The sequence below is a fragment of the Peromyscus eremicus genome, chromosome 9, assembly GCF_949786415.1.
Source record: "Peromyscus eremicus chromosome 9, PerEre_H2_v1, whole genome shotgun sequence".
Classification (NCBI taxonomy): domain Eukaryota; kingdom Metazoa; phylum Chordata; class Mammalia; order Rodentia; family Cricetidae; genus Peromyscus; species Peromyscus eremicus.
In genome coordinates this window covers 43,686,226-43,708,346 of record NC_081425.1, presented here as the reverse complement: position 1 = coordinate 43,708,346, position 22,121 = coordinate 43,686,226, and the positions used below count along the sequence as shown (strand labels likewise).

Here is a 22,121-nt window from a genome sequence, read left to right as displayed (position 1 = left end):
TCTCTATAGACATTTAGAACTGAGACTTGAAGAGGTCTGTTAGAAACCATGATGCAAAGTCAAAGGTGGGTGTGCTGTGGACACTCTGGCAAACCAAGAGGTTTTAAGAGAAGGACTGTAAGTATTTAAACGGAATAGAACATGCAACTAGTAGTAAGCAGAGAACTAAGAGAAAACTCGGTGAGTTTCAACCTGAAGACTTTCTGGTCCCCAGGCCACTGAACTGGAATCACAAGCTGGGCCCTAGAGGCAATGCTCCAACAGTATGACAAGTGCCTTTTACAAGTAAGCTAATTCAAATGGCTTTTTGATTCTTGCAGCCAAATAGTCCTCAAGCCATTAAGGAAGGTCAAAGGAAAAACACCGAGCGAGCAGTGGCTAATACAAAATTGCTCAGTTTCCTCCTCCTGTCAAGTCCGTCAATAATCTATATATTCCAAATGCTTATCTCCAGGAAGTTCTTTTCAATTAATTTCTTTCTGTAAAGATGAGCAGAAAAAAGAAAATATATGGATCTGCCCCATTTGCTTTTAAAATTGTAAAGCACATTTCCCCCTGTGCCAACAGTGCCAGTCTGGATACCCTCAACTAACACTCAAGCTAGTGTCCTAACCTGTCTCAACACTCTCTCAGAGTGCTTGAATTTTTTTTTTTAAACTACTGGGGCCACTTCACAAAAAGAAAAACAAAAAAAAAGTTTACATAAGTAATTACTCCATCCAAAGTTACTCCAATTGCTTTTCAAACACAAGACAAAGCAACCATTGCCCTAAAAGTTTGAAACCCTGGCCACAAAGTTAGAAAGACTAGCAACAAATAGTTTTTCTCTTTGCCAAGATGAGTGGGAGAGAACTTTTGTTATTGCCTTTGCCCATTCAAAGTTTTTCAAATCTTTGTGTATGGCTAAAATTTCCCTACTTATAACTGGAAATTTCCCTTTAAACAACCGGCTACATTATGATTTGAATTGATGAAGTTCCTTTCCCAATCTTTGGAATTAAAATAAAATTTAAAAAAGTACCATCCTCTCTCCCAGAGGACTACTTCTGCTTCTAGACTTAACCCTGGAATGCAGAGGCTAGAAAAGGCTAGAAAATCTCTCATTGTAGTTCTGGGGCTTTGACTACAGTATGTATATACAACAACTGAGAAAAACCACTGGCCATGGAGTATACTGCCAATTCCTTTTCGGATCAACTGAGCAGATCAGTTGAGCAGTATTGTAGCTATCTACATCAGTCACAGCTCAGCTTGTGAACCCACTTCTTCCCCAAGTCCCCAACATCCCTTTCTCTCTCCTAAGTCAGTTACTGACAGCAGAACTAACTGTTCAATTCACTGTCAACCCATGGTTCACAGTTCTTCCTGAAGAACACGTTAAGTATGAATAACCAGAATATTCCTTGAAAAGTGTTCATGTCTTTTGAAAGATTAGGTGGCACTATTTGAAATGACATCAGTCATAGCTGGCACTGGGCTGCCATTTACAAAAAAAAAAAGCGTAGACATTTAAACAAAATCATCTTTGCATAAATAAATACTCTTCCATCTTTCCTGAATGCTCCATGTTCTAAGTATTTTCATACGGAGCAAATATGAGTATCAGCATCACTAACACTGCTAACAAGGTGGGAAGACGGAAAGGAAACAAGCGTTTTAGGAGCAAATGAATAATCACAAAGCTAAAAAGAACTGCGAATATTAATTCCAGTATGCGCCAAGGCCATTAACGATGTGTCTCAGCAGTATCGCTCACCACGAAACGCCTTAATTGCCTAAAGCCTAAGCCACCTCCAACGAATAGGGTTTTTTTAGAGGGTAGGCAGAGTGAACGGACTGTCACCAAGCCAGACCAGGGGGTTAGACTGTCACTGTGGCTCCTTCTTAGCCAGACCATGTTCTATCTGATAACGCAGGTCGGTGGCTCGGCCAGCCTGGGGGCGACGTTGACGGCGCTGCCAACAGCGGCACCTGAGGTCGGGGGCCAGCGCCGGGAGCCGGGCTCAGGCGCTGACAGGGAAGGATGCTGCTGCTGCTGCTGCTGCTGCTGCTGCTGCTGCTGCTGCTGCTGCTGCTGCTGCTGCTGCTGCTGCTGCTGCGGACCAAGTGCACCGTCCTCCTCCCGCCCGCGCCCCCACGCCGCAGCGAGGCCACAGCGCCCGGCCGGCCCCCCGCCGTCCGTCGGGACCCGGCCCCGCTGACTCCCCGCTCCCCCGCCCCGCTCACCCGGAGGCGCAGCCGCTCAGCTCCCGGGCATGTCACCCGCCCGTCACGGCCCGCAACGCCCGGTGGCGCGAGCCGCAGCGCAGCGGCGCCTCCCTCGCCCGCCCCGGCCTGGGACGCCACCGCCGCCGCCGCCGCCTCCCCACGCCGCCCACTCACTCTCGCGAGAGCGGCCGCACCTCTCGCGAGAACGACCCCGTGGACGAGCCCGCGCAAAAAGGAACCCAAGGCGGAGGGTGGGGGGGGCGGGGGTAAAAAGCCTTCCCACGTGCTCCGGAGGGCAAAGCGGCGGGGCGCCTCTCACGTGACACCGAGGCGCCCTTGCCATTGGCCAGCTGCCCCTCGGCCCGTGGGAGCTTGCAACGCGAAGCTGACCTACGAACTCTCCGCTGACGTCCTGCGCGCTTCCTGGTCCGTTGCCTTGGGAACGGCTTAACCCTTTCCTCCTGCAAAACACCCTAGCCTGGCTCTCCGGCCTTGGACTGTCGGCCTTGGGCCGCCCCGCCTCCCTGGGGTTGGTTTCCCACAGCCGCAGCCCACTTGATCGAGGGTCCACGCACGGTCCATCCTTCAGAATGGCCCTGCTCGGTGCCCAGCGTCTTCAAGGAAAAACCCACGTCATGCACCAGGCTCGGGCCCTAGCTGAACCAAGTCAGTCCAAGGGGAGCGCTCACCCCATGTGGCATCGAAATTGGGAAATAAGGCTTGGCTCACCAAGAAGCCGAGCCTCAGGTGACAAGCTATATGGGACTCCCGTTTAACTCGAAGGACCAGTGCAATCGAGTTGCATGGTCTCCTCAAGGACATCCGTTCCTCAAAATGGCTGAGATGAGAAAGACATTTTGAAGTGTATCCTCCTCCTTTTTTATTGGTTTGGTCTTCTTCAGGGCAGAGGGATGAGAAAGAAGGAATGCATTCCTGTGTTCCTCTCTTCAACCGTTTTTGGCTGTTCCCCCACACGGTGTAGGCATTATTCCAGGTGGTCTACTGAACTATGATGAAAACAAAATAGTCTAGGTTGTGGAGATCTGTGGGGAGAGGGGGGATGTCTGTAGGTGTGAAACAACACAAAGGATCGCAATCTGATGTTGGTTACAATTGAGCCACTACTTGGGGGAGGAAAGATTCAAGCAGTGCTTTGGATAACGGCCCTACAAAAATGGGAGAGAAGAGCAGCTCTGGCAGAAATACAGCTGCTTCACAGGCTGGAATCTAGCATATTTGAATGCCAGGCAGTAAACCTGGGAAGATAATAGAGACTGGATTCCCTATAGCTTCATTCACCAGGCAAGGAACTGGGAATCTAGTCTACAGTGAAAAGCGTTGAACACTTACAAAAGGGGGAAATACCAACAATTAACTTAAAAAAAAAAAAAAAATAGTAAGTGCTTCTCTGTAGCTAGTGAATTTTAAGGAAGTCAAAGCAGAAGCAGGAGGTTTTGTCCTGGTAAGACTCAATTTCCAGTGACCTTGACATTCTCCAAAACCTATTAAGTTGGAGTGCTGTCTCCTCCCATCTGTTAAAATATGTAGATTTCTCCTGCCTGAAAGGAATAAATGGAGGGGTTTGCTTTTTGTTTTTTGTTGGTTGGTTGGTTTTGTTTTTCGTCTTTTTCTGTTTGGTTTTTGTTTTAACTACTTGAGAAAAAGGAATGGCCATGAAGGGCTCCCACCTTTGGTTTCCTTCCCTCCATTTCCACCACACAGGTTCCTGCATCTTTAAGTTCTAAGCAAAATGAAATATAAAATAATGTTCCTTGTAGATATTTATTAGTGTAAGATTTGAAAAGATAGAGGTAGAGGCCGAAAAATAGAGTTTAGTTCAAAGAAATCAGTAAGTTTTCCAGTGTGAAACCCTCCCAACCAACTGTAGACATAACCAAATCAAGGCTCTTTATGATCCCAAGTTTCAACTTCCTGGTACATAAAACAAGGCAATTTGCTCTCCACGCAGGGTGGTTAAGGCAGAATTCCATCTTGGCATGCGGGGACTGGCAGAGGAAGCTGCAAAGGGAAATGAACTCTTAGGAAAGATGTCAGAGTCAGCAAGCAGCACAAGCCAGATGAAATTGGACCCTCACACCCCAACTGAGAAACTGTAACTGACTGAGACAGACACCAGGAATGCTTTCCTAAGAAATGCTGGGTGTGAAAGCGGAAGCGCCGCCACCTGCTCAGCTTCATATTCCCTTTCTCTGGAGCCGATGTGAGTCTAGGTAGCCTCCAAAACAGCCAGTGCGCCCGCCCGATCAGAGTAGGAACTAAATGACCAGTGGCGTTCTAAAGGGCTGAGGCAACAGCTGAACGTTAACTCCTGAGTTTTAATACGAAGATTTAAAGTTACTTTTTAAGAAGGGGGAAATGTGTCAGAAATATTATTTTAACAAGACAATTTAAAAATTCCCCATTCCCTCAGATAAGGCCATTTTAAAGGCTGATTTAGAGTGCTTTTTGAAATGTTCGCAGCTCTCATAATGATTAATTGAAACAGCTGCTTGGTGTTGCTAATTTAGATGAACAGAGGGCTCAACTCCAGCATCCTAACATATTAGCAGGATCATAAATCAGCCCGACTTACTCTAACAGGCACGTGGTTGTGGTCCCTTGTGCTAGCTGTTCGGAGTGCTGTGGATGTAAAGTAAAAAGAAATTCAGTATCTCCTACAGTGTCCCTAGTTCTTAGATTCTTTCAAAACATCCTACACACACACACACACACAGAGAGAGTTTTACTCCAATACAATTTACATGCCATGCAATTTCATGGTTTTTGTATATTCGCAGACCTGTACAGCTATCACTGTAACCTAATTTTCAAAATAACTTTGTTCTCCCTTTAAAAAAAAAAAAACCTGCCTATTAGCAACCAATAATCCCCTATCTCACCCTCAGCCCTAAGCAATCAATAATCTTCTTTGTTTCTATAAACTTGCCTAACCTGGGTCCTTAATATTAATGAAATTAAATAGTATATGGCCTTTTATGTCTCGGTTTATCCTCTTAGTGCACTATTTTCAAGGGTCATCCGTGGTGTGTCATGTATCAGTATTTCATTTTATTGACAGATGATAATTCTATTCTGTGTATATAGCATATTTTATTGATCATTTTATTAGTTGACATGTGGATCACTTTCACTTTGGGCTGTTATGAACAACAGTGTGCGTTGAACATTTAACCATACATTTTGTGACAAATGTTACTTCCCATTCTTAATTTTAAAAAATATGTAACATGCCAGACAGTGGTGGCACACGCCTTTAATCCCAGCACTCAGGAGGCAGAGGTAGATGGATCTATCTGAGTTCAAGGCCAGCCTGGCCTACAGAGCAAGTTCCAGGACCCTGTCTCGAGATATATATATATAAAAATAACACATTGTAGGGCTGAAGAGATGTCTGAGCAGTTAGAGCACTGGCTGCTCTTCCAGAGGACCTAGGCTTGGTTCCCAGGACCCACATGACAGCTCACAACTATTCATGACTCCAGTTCCAGGGGACCCAATGCCCACTTCTGACCTCTGTGGGCACTGCATGCACCTGGTGCATCTACATGGATGCAGTGAAGACACATACATAACAAATAAATCTTTCTAGAATCAAAAAAACACATAAATTTATCTAGTTACAAAGTCCTTACTTCCAGTCCAAGCATGCTTTCTTTGTTCCTATGGCTTTTCTTTTTTAGCCTACTCTGTTAAGCATGTTTAGTCTAATCACAGGAATATTTGTCCTCAGGCCGTTCACATCTGACCATGTCATTCACCTGCTCACGATCCTCTGGTTCTCCCGATGGCCTGCCTTGATTCCTTTGCTCTTGAGTCATTCTCCCTTCCAGAGTCTCAAAACAGGACCAGACTCTGCCTCAGACCCTTCCCTCAAACTCCACCTTCAGCATCAGTATCTTTTTCTGTCTACCCCCTTCATCTATGACTGCCCAGCATCTGTGGACCTTCAGCTCCGCTGTCATTTCTGCAGGAAGTCCTGCCCTGACTCCCTCCATGAAGTGCATTCCCCTTTATGGAGGACTCTGCCTTCTCTCTGAAGCAGTTGTCAGGACATAACGATCTTCACTGTGTGATTACCGTTAACTAATGCCTGTCTCTTCCACTAGACCCAAGGATCCAAGCAGGAATCACATCTGTATTTCTTAGCAGTAACTGGCACACAGTAGGTACTCTGTAACTACTCACAGAAAGGAGGAAGGGATGAGGTGAGGAGAAAAAAAAAAAAGAGGTCTCTTCCATGACGGTTGTAGGTTCTATTTCTCTTAACCTAGAAGGACCCATTATTAAAGTCTGGGTAAAAATTACAATCTAAACTTATGCTGGGCTAAGGGCAACTAATGCCAAGGACTGCTGTTGGCTTGTTCTGGTGCAAAGAAGAATCCAAGTGTCCGACCCCACAGAAAAGGAGTGAGAAGGAGGCCAGTGTCCAAAGGCCCAGGACAGCAGGCTGCCACGTTACAGAACACACTCTGAGGGCACCTATGATAGCATCAGAGAAACCCTCTTCTGGCCATGGAAAATGTTTACCTCTTGCTTTTATTTATTATAGCCCTGGGAATTGAACTAAGAGCCTTAGGAACACCAGGCAAGCAGTCTTAATGCTGGGCTATGTCCATCCCCAGCCCTGTTTTTACTTTCTATTGTAAGACAGAGTCCCACTAAATTAACCCCAAATGGCCTAAAACTCACTCTGTAGCCCAGGCAGACCCTGAGCATGGCATCCTCAGGCCTCAGCCTGCTAAGTGGCTGAGATTACAGGCCAGGCCTGGCTCCACAGGGATATTGTAGTAGACTAAGATTTCAGTAGTCAAATTGGTAGTGTCTCCTCCACTGTCTTGTGATTAATGGAAATGGTGCTTTCACTTGTAGACATGGTCCAGTGGAGCCAAGATACTTGGGTGATAGGCACATAAAAGAATTATGCCCAGCAACATTGAGTGATCTGCTCTTGATCACATCCGGCACTAAATGTCATAGCTCATGCTAAAATCAACTAGTGCAGTCTGGTCCTGCCTTCCAGTGAAACTGAGCACATTACACAAACTGACTCCTAACTTAATCCCGCAATGCCATTCTGACTACAAAGGAAGGCATCGTCTTTCCCCAGAAGCTTTGGAGCTTTACACCAACAACCGCAGATAGCCAAAGCAAATTCCATGTTGCTTCCTGTTTGAAAACTTGACTCTCCCCTTGGCTGAGTGGCTGGATTCCTCCCTGAGCCATCCTGCATGAGTGATGGACCCAGCTGTCAGTTCACTTGTAAAAATCAGGACAAGTCCCCATACACATCTTTCAGTTCTTCTATTTGGTTTTTGTTTTGTTTAATGGGTGTAAGTTAACACATACTCATTGTGGTGAAAATCCAAGAAAGGACAGTGAAACCCTTTTGTATGGTGGCCGCTTTGCATGCATTATTACTTGATAACAAGCCAGTGTAAGGATTCTGTAAGAAGAAAAATAAAAATTATATAAACCATTTTAATACATTGAGTGCTTTTCAAATTGAAGTGATGAAGTTCTTACAGCATTTTTGCTTGCTCGTTTGTGCTTTGTTTGAAGTGGTGGGGGTCCAACCCAGGGTCTTGTATTCTACCACTGAGATAGCCCCTTAGTCTCCATGCCTTTGTTTTAAGAGTGTTTAAAAAATGTTAGTTTTCCATTGTTGTGATAAAATACCATTCATGACCAAAAGCAATTTTAAAACAAAACATTATTTCAGCTTACAGTTCCAGAGAGCTAGAGTCCATTAATGGTGGAAAAGCATGGCATGGTGGCAGGGGCAGGAAGGAGATCACATTTTGTCCACACACAGGAAAGAGAGTGAAAGACAGCAAGAAGTGTGGAGTGAGGTATGAACCATCAAAGCCTATTGTGTGTGTGTACATTTCTGTATGTATATATACTTGTGTGTATATATATAAAACGTACATACATACATATACATTCATATAAATAACATACTTCTTCCAGCAGGACTTCACCTCCTGAACTTTCCATAATCTCCCCAAACAAGAGTCACAAACTGAGAACCAAGTGTTCAAATAACTGAGCCTATAGGGTAGGGGGGCATTTCTCATTCAAACCACTACAAAGAGCATATATATCACATTACAACCTATTATAATGTGTATAACTTATACAGCTAATTATTTTGTAGCAAGTCCCTGTACCTATAAAAACACAACTGCACCATTATTAGAATATAATACCTAGTAATGTTTTAACATATAGAAGGAGGTCATGAAATACTCAAAGGATTCTAAATCCATGACTCTTCTTACCACTTGTGTGTAGTCATACATGTATGTGATGTCTACAGAGGCCAGCAGAAGGCATCAGACGGTTGTGAGCACAATACATGAGTGCTGGGAACCAAACCCCAGTGCTCAGGAAGAGCAAGCACTCTTCAGTGCTGAATCATCTTTCCCACCCACCATGATCGTATTAACATACAGCCCAGGGGCTAATTTAGAAGTGCTGCTCCAGGTTAAAGCCTTATTGACTAGAAAAGAAATTGAAGTGTTATTACACATCATACTCAAATATAATTCTTTTGATTAAATCATCAGAGTCTTAGCTAATCAGTAACTTCCAATGTATAAAAGTCAGGTGTACCTTCTTTTAAGAAAATGTAATGTGCAATTGTCTGAAATTCAAAAACAAACATTCTTGAAAGGATGTACTCAATGCAATTACTTAATAAGATTGTTTCTTTAATTATTATTGCCCTAATTACTTTAAATGGACAGTATATATTGTAGTTAATTGTAAAATGGAAGCACAAAGCCTAAAGAGATATTTTTAGACATTACAAATTCAAAACATTATGAAGGTCACCAAGAATTCCCAGAGGACTTAGGGATATCTAAATGGAAAAATAATTTCCAGTTTTCCACTCAGTTTTTCAAATATGGCTTTCTCAAAGGGTAAGATAAACATTTTCATCATGTGACTGCATACGTTTATTATAAAAGATTCTAGGTAACTCCCCTTAGATTATAGGTTTATAAGTCAAGGGCAGTTGATTTGTTTGTTTGTTTGTTTGTTTGTTTGTTGGCATGCTCTTGAAACTACGTTATGAGAACAGATCTTAGAGCGGGATGTTCCTGTAGCCACCATTCCCAGTCCTTGGTTGTTTTTCTTTTCATGCCAGGAAGAGCCTCTTCTTTCATTTCATTAACATGCAATGCTATTAACATGCAATGCTATTAACATGCAATTTCATTAACATGAGATGAGAGCTGTCCTTAGTGATCATGCATGTGAAAGATGGATGTAGTGTGTACCCTCCAGTCATTGGATACTATGGTAAAAGTCTAGGGCAAAAGAAGCAGAGCTTTGAAGACACTCCGGCTTTAGGCATTCTCTGTTCTCCTCAGAATGTTAAGCCATTAAATTATACTAGACAGGTTTAGCCTGGCTCTATAGCACGCTTTGTCCCTGTTTGTTTTAGAGTCTTTGGAGACATCTAAAGAGATGTGGCCACTTCCCCACAATGGCGCTTATGAAAGCCAGTTTTCTAGCCAGCCTTTATGAACATGAAAGTAACTACCATCACTGGCCTGCGTCACTCCAAGGTGAGTCTAGGCTCTGTTGTCTGAAGGATGTGGCTATGGGGAAAAGAGCTGTATGGATGTTAGTGTCGTGCTCAGAACAAAAGAAGCATAGACTCTGCTAGTCTGAGCTAGTCATTCCTCACATGAACCAAGTGAGCGAATATCAGAGGAAACACATTAGATACAGATTTGTGTTTAACCTATCCAGTGGAGGACCCGGACAGCTCACATAAACTGAAGCTGAAGGGCCATCGTTCAAGAAATGCCCGAAGCCTCTCCTCCTCTTCCAGGGGAAAAAGACATGTTCAGCTCAAATATAAGGTAAAAAATAATAACTAGAACTTTCTTAAAATGGAATGGGTAAACCAGGCTGGCCCTGAACTCAGAGATCTGCCTCTACTTCCAGAGTAATGGGATCAAAGGTGTGCACCACCAAGCCTGACAGAATGGGTTATTTTTATGAAAAACGGCTTATCAATTTTTTTTTTTCTAAGACAAGGTTTCTCTGTGTAGCCCTGACTGTCCTGGAACTCACTCTATAAACTAGGCTGGCCTTGAATTCACAGTGATCCTCCTGCCTCTGCCTCATCAGTGCTGGGATTAAATGTATGCACCACCACCGCCCCGCCTAAATACTTCTTACCATCTATAATTTTTAAAATATATTCTTTGTAGAGCCCAAGCTTCTAAGCTCTTCCTCTATTATTCTGTCCTATTCTGTTCTTATTTCCACACTGGTTTTAAAGTTCTTCCTTTGTATGTCCTTATACCACATTTGATGGTGCCGGTTGCTGCCCTTCTCAGTTGGGGTAAAAAGATCCCAGAGACCTGTTATCTATAAACCAGTGGCAGAGTAGAATGAGTGTAACACGATCCCCCTAGACCTCTTGTTTAACAGTCAAATACCTTGTAAGTGTTCTCTTCCCTTTGTAGATGGCGAGCAGCTGATCTGAAGTCACCATGTAAACTCCAGAGGGGACTGATATCTGCAGTAAACAAGGAGGTCTCACTTTTATGTCTGGCTGGAAGACATGACATTCTCAAATGGGAAAGAAAGGTTGCTATTTCTAAGGTGTCCCTTGAGCTCTAGTGTTAAATTCAGTGCCTTCAAACTTTGCTACTAGTCGACATGTTCTGTAACTTTAAAAGAAAGTCCCACATTTCTTGTTCATTTCATCCATGTGATTCTGCGATTTCCCCAGCAACTAAGTTCCAATAATCTACTCAGCTGATCTGCCAAGTTTCCCGTTATCATATTAAGTTTGTATTATTCTTTTTTTTCCATCCTGGCATCCTTGGAAGTACCTACAGGGCTAGCTGACCTCTAGCGGTTTGGTCAGCGCTGCTTTTTGGTACAAAAGTCTCTCATTTAGATGTTGCCAGTGCCATTTTATATGTGGGTACCCCTCTCTTAACTTCTTAAACACCGTACAGCACAGTGTAGATGACAGTCATTTCTCTGTGTGTTCTCCTCCTATCCCTGAGACACAGTGTCTTCTGTCACTCCAGCTTCATGCTATGATTCCGCTGGCACTGCTCTCTTGGTTTTGGTTTTGTGTTTGTTTTGAGACAGGGTCTCACCAGGTAGTTCTGGATGTCCTGGAACTCACTATGTAGACCAGGCTGGTCTCTAATTCAGAGACCCACCTGCCTCTGCCTCCTGAGCGCTGGGACTAAAGGTGTGTGTCACTACATCCAGCTGGTCCTCCATGTTTTTCACTCAAGAAGGACAACAATATATTAAAACCAAACCAATTCTTTGCTTGCCCTTGGTCAGCAGTTCCTCTCAAACACTTGCCAGTCGTGGAAGAGGGTCCTGAATCCCGCCCTCTCTTCATTTGTTCACTCCGGTCAACTTAATCTTTTACTTTCCCCCCAAACATTTGACAATTCCAGTTCTTAAAGTAATGAGGTGTAAAGATTTACAAGCCATAACAAGGACAAAAGCTGCTGCTGAAAGCTCCAGGCTTTCTGTGCTCTGCTCTGTGCTCTGCATTCAGCTTCACTACGCTACCTTGGTGATGGATTCTTCACTAAGCTGATTCTTAGAACTATCGAGCACCTCTGTAGCTATTCCAGGAACACAAGGCTCACTTCCTCTTGTACCAGAGAAACACAAAGGCATCATCTGAGTGGTCACATGGTTCTTCTTGAATGCCACAAAGTGTGTCTGCTATTACTCAGTGCACTTCTCTGAGGACAACCCTTGTATTTATGTTCAAGGAGACTTTGTACTCTGTTTGGGCACTACAGTCACAGACGTTGACTGTTAGTTCCTCTCTTCTTTCTCAAAATCGAATCATTATGGGAGAGAAAGTATATAGACACTCTTAGGAAGAACCTATTTTGAGGCTGTCTGTCAAAATGTCTTAGGATACCATGGCCAAGATGCTGGGCCGCAGAATAACAGCCAAACCTCAATAGGTATCATCACTGCCTCTTTTCTCTCACCAAGATGACTAGTCACATTCCTCCCTTCCATCTAACTTGCTTGTTTAAATGTCACCTACCCTTATCTCAGAACACACAATGTCCATCAACTACATTTCTAAATTAGTGGGCTTAACTATCCTTGTCAGTGTTGGTAGCTATAGAATATACTCTGGGGAATTCTAAGGTAACAGGCATATTTTCTCAAAGAAGTTAAGAAGTTCAAATGTTGTGGTACCCAAGGACAACCCTAAAGAATCTTAATCCTCTCAATAACATCTTGGCAACTGCTCTCTCTGCAGTTCTTCACAAAGCTACATGTGTGGACCATCTTTTTATGACAGTCTCACTGATGATTATGGAAATGATAGACTAAAAGGCCAGATTACTGAATCTACTTTTAAACCAAAAAAGAAACTACTAGTCTTAAACATTTTACAGGTACAGGTATGGATTTTGGTATATCAATACAAATTTAAAGTTAATTTTGTTATGCTGTATGTATGTTTCTACTTTTAAGTTATTATGTTTATACCCCTCATTTAAAAATGTAATGTATAATTAAGAAATACAGGCTAATAGTCATCTATAACAGTCAAACTTACAGTCATGTTAGGTATGTTTTCAAGGTTAAACAGATATGTTTAGATAGAGATATGGTCTTCAAACACTTCAAAGACCTATAGAATATGGCATTTAATATGTTTAATAACCTAAGGCTTTTCATGACAGTGAGACATGTCTGTTCCTGGCAGCATCAATCTACTTCAGGGAAGATGATGGACATTGAAGAAACTCCGTATGGAGTTTGTTTTCTTTATGGCAAAAGGTAGCCATGTGGGCAAAGAAACTTCCCTTTCCTCAATTGCTGACAGTTACAGTCCAAGCAGGACCAGCAGGATACAAGAAAAGTAACTGCTGAACTTTGCCAAGACATGGTAGGATAGTTGTTCAAAGTTCCCTGCTTCACAGGAAAGTCTGTCAGACATGGTAGGCTTGTAGGCCAGAGTTGGATGCCCCAACATTGCAGAGGAACTTGGGCTGACTATTCAGACAGCCTGATGTCCCTGTCATTAGGTAACATTTCATTTTTCTGGGGTCCTTAATGAAGCTGAAGACCTAATAGTTATACTTATAGTTTCCCTTAGCTATAATAGGAAGTAACTTAAATAGAAAACTTTAGACTCAATAAGATAAGATAGATAATTATTTTCTCTAATTTTGCCAAATACAAATGGATTGGATATTGTTACTGTACTTCTTACTAACTGTATTTTTGTTGTTGTTGTTGTTGTATATAGTTTACTATATTAAGGTTAAAAACTTCCTTTTTAATTAGACAAAAAGGGGGAAATGCTGTGGAACATTCTACACTATGAATATGTAATACTCTCAAAAACTGACAGGCTGGTAGCTGGGCAGAAAGTTAGGTGGGAAAGCCAAACTGAGAATGATGGGAAGAAGGAGGGTGGAGTCAAGAGGAGTCACCAGTCAGACACAGAGGGAGCAGGAGATGAACATGCCATGAAAATAAAGGTGCCACCATGTGGCAGAGCATAAATAAGGAATATGGGTTAACTTAAAATGTAAGAGCTAGTTATTAGTAAGCCTGAGCTACAGGCTGAGCATTTATAATTAATATAAGCCTCTGAGTGATTATTTGGGACCAGGTGGTCGGGACAGGAAAACTTCCAACTACAGGTGATAGGTTTCTATAGCTCATGATGCTCTCCAATTCCACAGTGGACTGCATCAGTAGTCTCTGCTTAATTCTGACCTATTCAACTCTTCATACTAATCAAGAGGACACAGTTCATGTCATAACAGAATCTTGAAGCCACTAGAAGTAGACATGCTTCAGCAGATACAATCCAAACACAGATGCTAAGAGGCTGACACTTCATCTCTGCCGGGCATCTGGAGTCTTTAGCACTGATAGAAAAGACTCAGCATGGTGGTTTGGATAAGAAACGTCCCCCTTAGTCTCAGGCATTTGAACACATGGTCCCCAGCTGGTGACAGTGTTTGGGGAGACTGAGCTGGCCTTTCTAGAGGAAGTATGTCACTGAGGGCAGGCTTTGAGAGTACATAGCCTCCTCGTTCTTCCAGTTCAGTCTTTCTGCTTTGTGCATGCTAATAAAGATGTGTGTTTGGTTGGAACGTAACCCCTGCACTATCTTGAAAGCCCCATTCCTGTCTCTTTCCAAACTCCACCCACTCCGACTCTCTGAACAAAGGGAAGGCACCAAAAAGCCCAGTTCTACAATCTTGGCAGCTACTGCAGCTTCCTCCCTTGAAGTTGCTGCCACCCAAGTCCTCACCTAAAGCGCTCAGCTTTTGACCATACTTGGACACAAACTCAGCTTGTGGTGGACATGTCATCAACCCTTGCCTACAACCTATATAATCTCCCTGCTTTAGTTTGGGTAGGTGGCCTCTCTGGCCTTGATCTCTGGGACCAGAGGACCCACCAGGGAGTTGCTTTGCTCAATATGCCTGTTATTATACTTTTTCAATTTGGTTTGATCTAGCTTACTGCATTGGCAAAATGCAAATGGACTAGGCATTGTTGATGTATTTATTGCCTGTATATATTGTATATAGCTATTGTACTTATTGTATATAGTTTTTCTTATATTAGTTATAACTTTTTTTATTTTAGACAAAAAAAGAGGAAATGTGATGATACTTTATTTGTGCTCTAACAAATAAAGCTTGCCTGAAAATCAGAAGGAGGAGTTAGCCATTAGTTAACCATAGAGGTCTGCAGGTCTGTATAGACAGACAAGAAGTGATAGAGCTGGGCAAGAGAAGTGATGGGGGGGTGGAGAGAGGAGCTTGCTCTCTTTCAGGGGAGGATTTCGTAGGGGTAAGAACTAATGGCTTGCTGCTCTGCCTCTCTGATCTTTCAGCTTTCACCCCAATATCTGACTCTGAGTTTTTTATTAATAAGACCATTTAGCAATTCATGTTACATCTGGGGCAGGGGATGGGAGGATTGGGAGCAGAAAACCTATTAATGTGGTCTCTCAGCTCCCTGCTCCTGCCTCCTTGCCTGATGCCTCCTGCCATTCATGCAATCACTTCTCTGGAAGAGTAAGCTCAAATAAATTCTTCCTCCTAGAAGTTGCCTCGGTCAGGCCATTTTATCACCACAACAGAAAGCAAAGCTGGAATTCCCACTGCCTTTGGTCCCCAGAGAGTTCTTTACTCATCGCCTTCTATGCTCAAGGCTTTGATTCTCCTCAAGACTTCCTAAGAAATTGTTAGGAAGTCCACATGAGATAAATTCCCCTAGACCGTGACACTGGTTAACCTTCTATTTTACTCATTAGCTTTGCTTCTACAAAAGCAATCTGATCACCTTGCCACTTAAAATGCAGTCAGAAACTGAGCCTTGTTATCACTGATACCAGGATCTAACACAGAATTGGGAAACAGGCATTAACCAGAGTCCAAGTATATCTCTGCTGCTCCATAATATCTTCCAATTCCCTCTTTTCATATGCTTTCTGGAGTCTCGGCCTGCAAAATTGTGACCAAGCCAGGAACGGACAAGGAATCTGACACTGGGGTCCTGGAGAAAACAGTAGTTAGAGTATGATGCAGTCCAGTTGCTAAAGAAGCTAAGTTAGGTAGATATGAGCTGTCTGTGATGAAGTAAGTAAGGTGGCTTGGTGAAAAGCAAGAGGTCAATTTAGTGTACAACCAGAGAACTCTTCAGATAGCAGAAAAGTCAAGTTCATCCAATGCAGAGCTGAAGGCAACAATATGCCGTGTCTCACAAGGCAAGGAGCTTTGGGGTATGCCTTCTTGAGTGCAATTTAAAGGACACATGTGCCTCAATCATTCAAGGCAAAGGGTTTCACTTCCGAAAGGACTTCATCTCTAGATCTACAGCATTTAAGAGGTACTGAGGGACAGCTGTGTCCTAATAAAGTTTCTATTTTGAGAGTGTGGCTCTCGAGAGTGCTTCATATTAGTCTGACACAGGTTAGGACGGAAGTTTGAAAGCTTAGCAAGTTCTGAGAGCTCTACATTTTCTTTGCTCATGTCCGGGGCTCTCTTGCACGCTGTACTGAGTTGGAACAGGTTTCAGGCAACAGAGCTAAGTGAAAATCCAGGCTGGACCGGCTCGGAGTCCCATATCCCAAAGATAGCACACAAATGCAGCTGGTGACAACCAGTTCAACACCAAGTGTGGAAGGTGACCCAACAAGCAGACCAAAGGGGCGCCAGGGAATCTGGGTTTAAGACACTCAAAAATACAGGACAATTGGACTTTTGACAGAGGTGACAAAAACACACATTAAGAAAAGGACTCCAGGTGGATCTTGGTGAGTTTGAGGCCAGCCTGAAAGCACATTACAGGACGGCCAGGACTGTTACACAGAGAAACTCTGCCTTGAAAAAGAGAAAAAAAAAAAGGGGGAGGGAGGAAGGGAGGAAAGGAGGGAAAAGGATGCATCTTTAACAAACAGCACTGGAAAGCTAAGAGTGAAAGATCTCCATCTCTCACCCTGTACAAAAAATGGATTAGAGGCATTGATGTAAGACCTGAAACTCTGAGAATACTAGAGGAAAAGTATCATGGAAACTCTCTAAGGCATAGGCATGGGTCTGCTGGGGACATGGTGCCATAGAAGAGTATTTGCCTTTCATGCACAAGGCCCTGGATTTAATCCCTGGTACCTCCGAAACACACACACACACACACACACACACACACACACACACACACACAGAGAGAGAGAGAGAGAGAGAGAGAGAGAGAGAGAGAGAGAGAGAGAATAACAGAAATGATAAATGGGCTTACATCAAATTAAAAAGATTGTATAGCAAAAAAAAAAAAACTCAGTGTGAACAGACAGTCTACAGAATGGGAGACATTTTTATCAGCTATTCAACAAAGAATTAATATCCAGACTATATAAAGAATTCAATAAATATATTGAATTTTTTATTCAGTAAAAGGACATGTGAACTTAACAGACAATTCTTATAAAACGCAAATGGGCCCCCCTCCTGTAAGAACCTGGAAGGCTCCATTCCTTTCCAGAATCATGGAGAGGACTGCATGTTCAGGAGGCTCCAACACAGGCGTGAGCACACCGTGCCCAGAAGGCTCCCATCACACCCATCACACGCACAGGCAGCTGGGAGGCCCCCGTGCCCACCTTCACTGCACTGAGCACAGCATGCCCAGGAGGTTCCAGCCCAGCCCATCACCCCAGAGAGAGCTGTACACCTACGAAAGTTCAGCCTCACACACGGGCCCAGAGAACACAGTGTGCACAGAAGCTACCACCTGCTCACAACCCCAAAGAACAGAGCATGCCTCTAGCTTAGACATAAAGTTACAGATTAAACCCATCCTCACCAACAGTGGGAGACTTCACTATCTTACTGTCATCAGTTGACAGCCCAGATAAAAAAAATATCAAAACCAAATGACATCACAGACAAGTGTGGGAGCCCGTTTTCAGGTTCCTCGTGGCTTTACCCAGCAGGTTTGCATAGAGAGGATGATTGGACCACGGGCCTGAGTGCAGGTGTCTGAGATGGTCTGCACTTGGCTGTGCTGGGGGGAGGTCTTTTGCACCACCCCTTGGCATTCCTTTAAAAGCCCTTTGGCAGAGACAGTCAGGGCCTGATGGATTAGGATCTAGGCTCTCTCGAAGCTATCCTGTATTTTCTATCTGTTTCTCTCTCCTCTATACTTCTAATATTTCCTGCTGCTTCTACTCAAGAGTACTCTGGGGAGAATGTGGGGGTGGTGGGATAAACCCCCACAGACAAGTGAATTTAACAGACAGTTACAGACCATTCTATCTGGACACTGAAAAATACACATTTTTCTCAGCAGCTCATGAACATTTCCTAAAATAGATCTGACATCAGGATACAACACAAGTCTTTTTATGTATGTATGTATGTATGTGTTTATGTGTTTACGTTTTTTGAGACCGGGTTTCTGTGTCCTAGAACTCACTCTATAGACCAGACTGGCTTCAAATTCACAGAGATCCACCTGCCTCTGTCTCCTGAGTGCTGGGATTAAAAGTGTGGGCCACTACACCCAGTTTACAACATGAATCTTAAGAAACATAGAAAAGGAAAATAATTCCTTGTATTTTATTTGATCACAATGGAATAAACGTACAAATCAACAGCCAGAGAAACTATAAAATAATCATAAATTTGTGGGGATTAAACAATGCTATTGGACCGTGAATGGGTCAATGAAGAAATCAAGTTCCTTGAGATGAATAAAAATGCAAATACAACATATTGAAACCCACGGGATACAATGAAAGCAGTCCCAAGAGGGAATTTCATAGTTCTAAGGGGCTAACAGGAAATCAGAGGAGGGGGGGAGAGAGAGCTTAGCAGCGGAAGTGCTTGCTGTAAAACCAGCAAGAACGAGGACCAGAGTTCATACCTCTAGCAACCACACAAACACCAAGTAGACAAACCTGTAAATCCAGTGCTTTGAAGGCAGAAAGAGGTGATCCCTGGAGTAAGCTGGCTACCTATATAGGCAAGTTGTGGGTTAAATTGAGAGACCATGCTTCAGTAAATAAGATGGGAGAGTGATTGAAGAATGCTCTGAACATCATACCTGGGCTGCCCATTCAGGCAAATATGCATATATGGACATATAAGAAAAAATCAGAGAGACCTTCAATAAATTAACAAGCATACCCATAGCATGAATCTTAAAAGTTCTTATTAATAAAATCAAACCCAGAGCCAGGTATTGAGGTCAATGCCGGAAGATCAGAGAAGCAGAACAAGCCACAGCTTCCTCACCTCGCCAATTCCTCAGCTGATCCTATTTCCTCAGACTGGAAGCTTCTGTGGTTTGGAGCAATCACAGTCTGATAAACATGTCTCTCAGAACCATAAATGTTCTTCCCTAGAAGGGAAAATCTTCACAGCAGTTTCTCCCCACCATTTGTCTTGCCAAACTTTTCCAAACTGACCTTTGCTGATGCTTTCTTGTAACATGATGGTCCTGGCAATTCTTCTCTGAACAAGCAGTGGTAAACCTTTTGTTCCAACAAGCAGCATCACCACAGTCACCAGAAATGTAATTTTTGACTGTATATATTGTATATACTTATTGGATAGTTTTTCTTGTATTTGTTATAAGCTTTTTTTAATTTTAGACAAAAAAAAAGTCTTCAGGGAACCATGACCACACCTAACAGCGACTTTGAAATCTTCAAAAAGATGATGGGACCCTACAATGATGATTTCACAAGGACTATGGTAAAGCCTTTAAGCTAATTAACACCACGGAAAGATCGACTTTGGTCTACAAACTACTCAGGACAATTTCGAGATGGCTAACTGAGATGATCCAGCCTGACAGACTACTTGAACAAGAACTTGAAACAAGCCCTGAACTTTATCAGTATGCAGCGACTGGACAAATGATACAGGACTTGACAATTAACCCAAAAATTTCTTTTCAGGATTCCCTAAAGATGTCTTCACCCCCAGAAATCAGGAAGTAATTTTAAGAAAACGACGCCCACATTCCCAAGAGGTGGGATGGGAGGGTTTTGGTTGTTTAATGAGTTATGGATATTGTCATTGTTTATGATGGTTGGTATTGAGATTAAAGGCTCATGCTGGTGGTATCCTTGAACACACAGAGATCTGCCTGTCATGTGATCGGGATTAAGGGCGTGTGCTACCACTGCCAGACTTCTGCTATGGCTTGCTTATCAGCTCTGACCCCCAGGCAACTTTATTTATTAACATACAAATAAAATCATGTTTCAGTACAAATAAAATATTACCATACATACCTTAGAGCCTTAGAATAGCAATAGGCCAAGTCCCAACTCAGTAGACAGGAAGAAATGATAGATAAGGGCAGAAGTTAATGAAATGAAGAATTCTGACCTACAACAGAGACAGAGGGGCATCCATGTTTGTTATTTCTCTATTCACAATAGCTAAGAAGCAGACTCAGGGCAGACGCTCATCATCTGATAAAACAGTTAATAAAAATGTGGCACATACACAGTGGCATTTCATTAACCCATAAAAATGTGACTGGACTGGAAAATACTGTACTGAGGTAAGCCAGGCCTACAAAGACAGGCAGTGCACGTCCTCACCCGTGTGTGGTTCCTAGCGTCAGCTCTATAAATTTATGTTGAAGTTGAACAGAGTGCCTGCAGAGGAGAGGGAGGAAGAAAGGCACCATGAGGAGGCAGGGAAAGAGGCCTTTCAGTAGGGTGGGGGGGAGTAAAATACGTGTGATAAGAAGCAGGAGGAAAGAATACTAGGCAGGGAAAGGTTTAAATGGAGATAAGGGTGTGCGGTAAGGTGGGATAGCAGGAGGGTAAACTGAAACTAAGTATGTTTGCAAAAGCCCTAAAGGAGCATACTACTCTACAAGCTAATTGAACACACACCACACACACACACACACACACACACACACACAAGTTTAAACTAAAGTTCCCTGCATGCATGGCTAAAGGTGTTCCCAGAAGCCAGGATTTTTAAAATGAAAATCTCAGTGCCAAGTTATTGGCCATGGAGGCCCCAGGAGATCCCAAGACACCATAGGCTACTGACATTACTTCTGGTTCCCAGCAAGAACCAGATGGTAAGACCCCTACTGCTGAAGATACCACACAATTTGGTCGCAGAACACAGAGAAATTAAGATACAACTGAGCTGGCAGCTCCTTTCCTGCTGGCTAGATTTCATAGTCCTGGCAGTTACTATGCAGCTGCTGGGGGTGAGGGGGCCATCAATGAATGGCCTTACCCACCTATGGACATTATGTGCTGCCTGTTGAGGTAAGATACGCTATTCAAGATATACCCACTGCCAGATAAGATATACCCATGGCAGATAAGATATGCCTACAGCAGAGTAAGATATATCCACTGACACAGAGTGCTGCAATTGCTTTGGGGGTAACCAGCCACCAGATTTGACCATTTAACCATTGAGCCCTGCTCCTCAGGAAGGAATTCGCACCTAATACTGTAAACCTGTCAAAATCCCATGCTTGGGCGGCCATAGGTCCAGGGAGGACCCTCCTACTGCTGTATTACTAAATGCACAAATTCCAAACTGCCCTCTACATATTTGTGTTCATATATACAGATTAATGCTGTCTTCAATCTTAAACAGAGGAGCTGCTTCTCCTCCTCCTCCCCCTCCTCCTCCTTCTTTACAGTGGACAGTGGTTAATACAGAGACTCCTAAGTGCTCGATGCCAAAGTGACTGCTGAGCACTCAGTTCTAAATAGAATACCCATCACACACACACACACACACACACACACACACACACACACACACACACACACTCACAGAGTGAAAATGGAGTTACCCTATAACAGGAAAACACTGCCCCACTAGATACCAGAAGATAACAAATATAATGATAATTATGGTAAGACCCTATCACCAAAGACACCACATATTTGAGTCGTAGAACAAGAGAAATCAAACTGGTGCTGACCCAGGGGCTTCGTGCCTGCTGTCTGTCTAGCTTTCATAGCGCTGGAAGGTGCTATGCACAATATCAGAGAACCAAAGCAATCATCAGTCCTCCGCAGCTGTGAAGTGTGAGCTATGGTAATGACTAGCCTGGCAAGTGACATAAACATCATGGGGGTAACCAACCACTTTCAGACAGGATTTAAGTCCTACTTGTGGTGATACTGTGTTCCCCAACATATTGCGAACCCTAATAAGCTTATCTGGGGTCAGAGAACAGAATAGCCACTAGATATGGGGGCCAGAAAATGGTGGCACACACATCTTTAATCCTAGCATTCTGGAGGCAGAGATTCATCTGGATCTCTGTGAGTTCAAAGCCACACTGGAAACAGCCAGGCATGGTGACACACGCCTTTAATCCCA

General features: G+C 43.3%; 1 protein-coding gene across 3 annotated transcripts in view; it reads right to left on the bottom strand.

Moving 5' to 3' along the window:
- Positions 1-2,336, bottom strand: part of Akap11 (A-kinase anchoring protein 11) — a 45,371-nt gene extending 43,035 nt beyond the window's left edge. For all 3 annotated transcript variants that reach the window (XM_059273294.1, XM_059273295.1, XM_059273296.1), the window contains exon 1: positions 2,227-2,336. The gene's annotated coding sequence lies outside the window, so the exon portion shown is untranslated. The remainder of the gene's footprint in view (positions 1-2,226) is intronic.
- Positions 2,337-22,121: the final 19,785 nt, after the last annotated feature.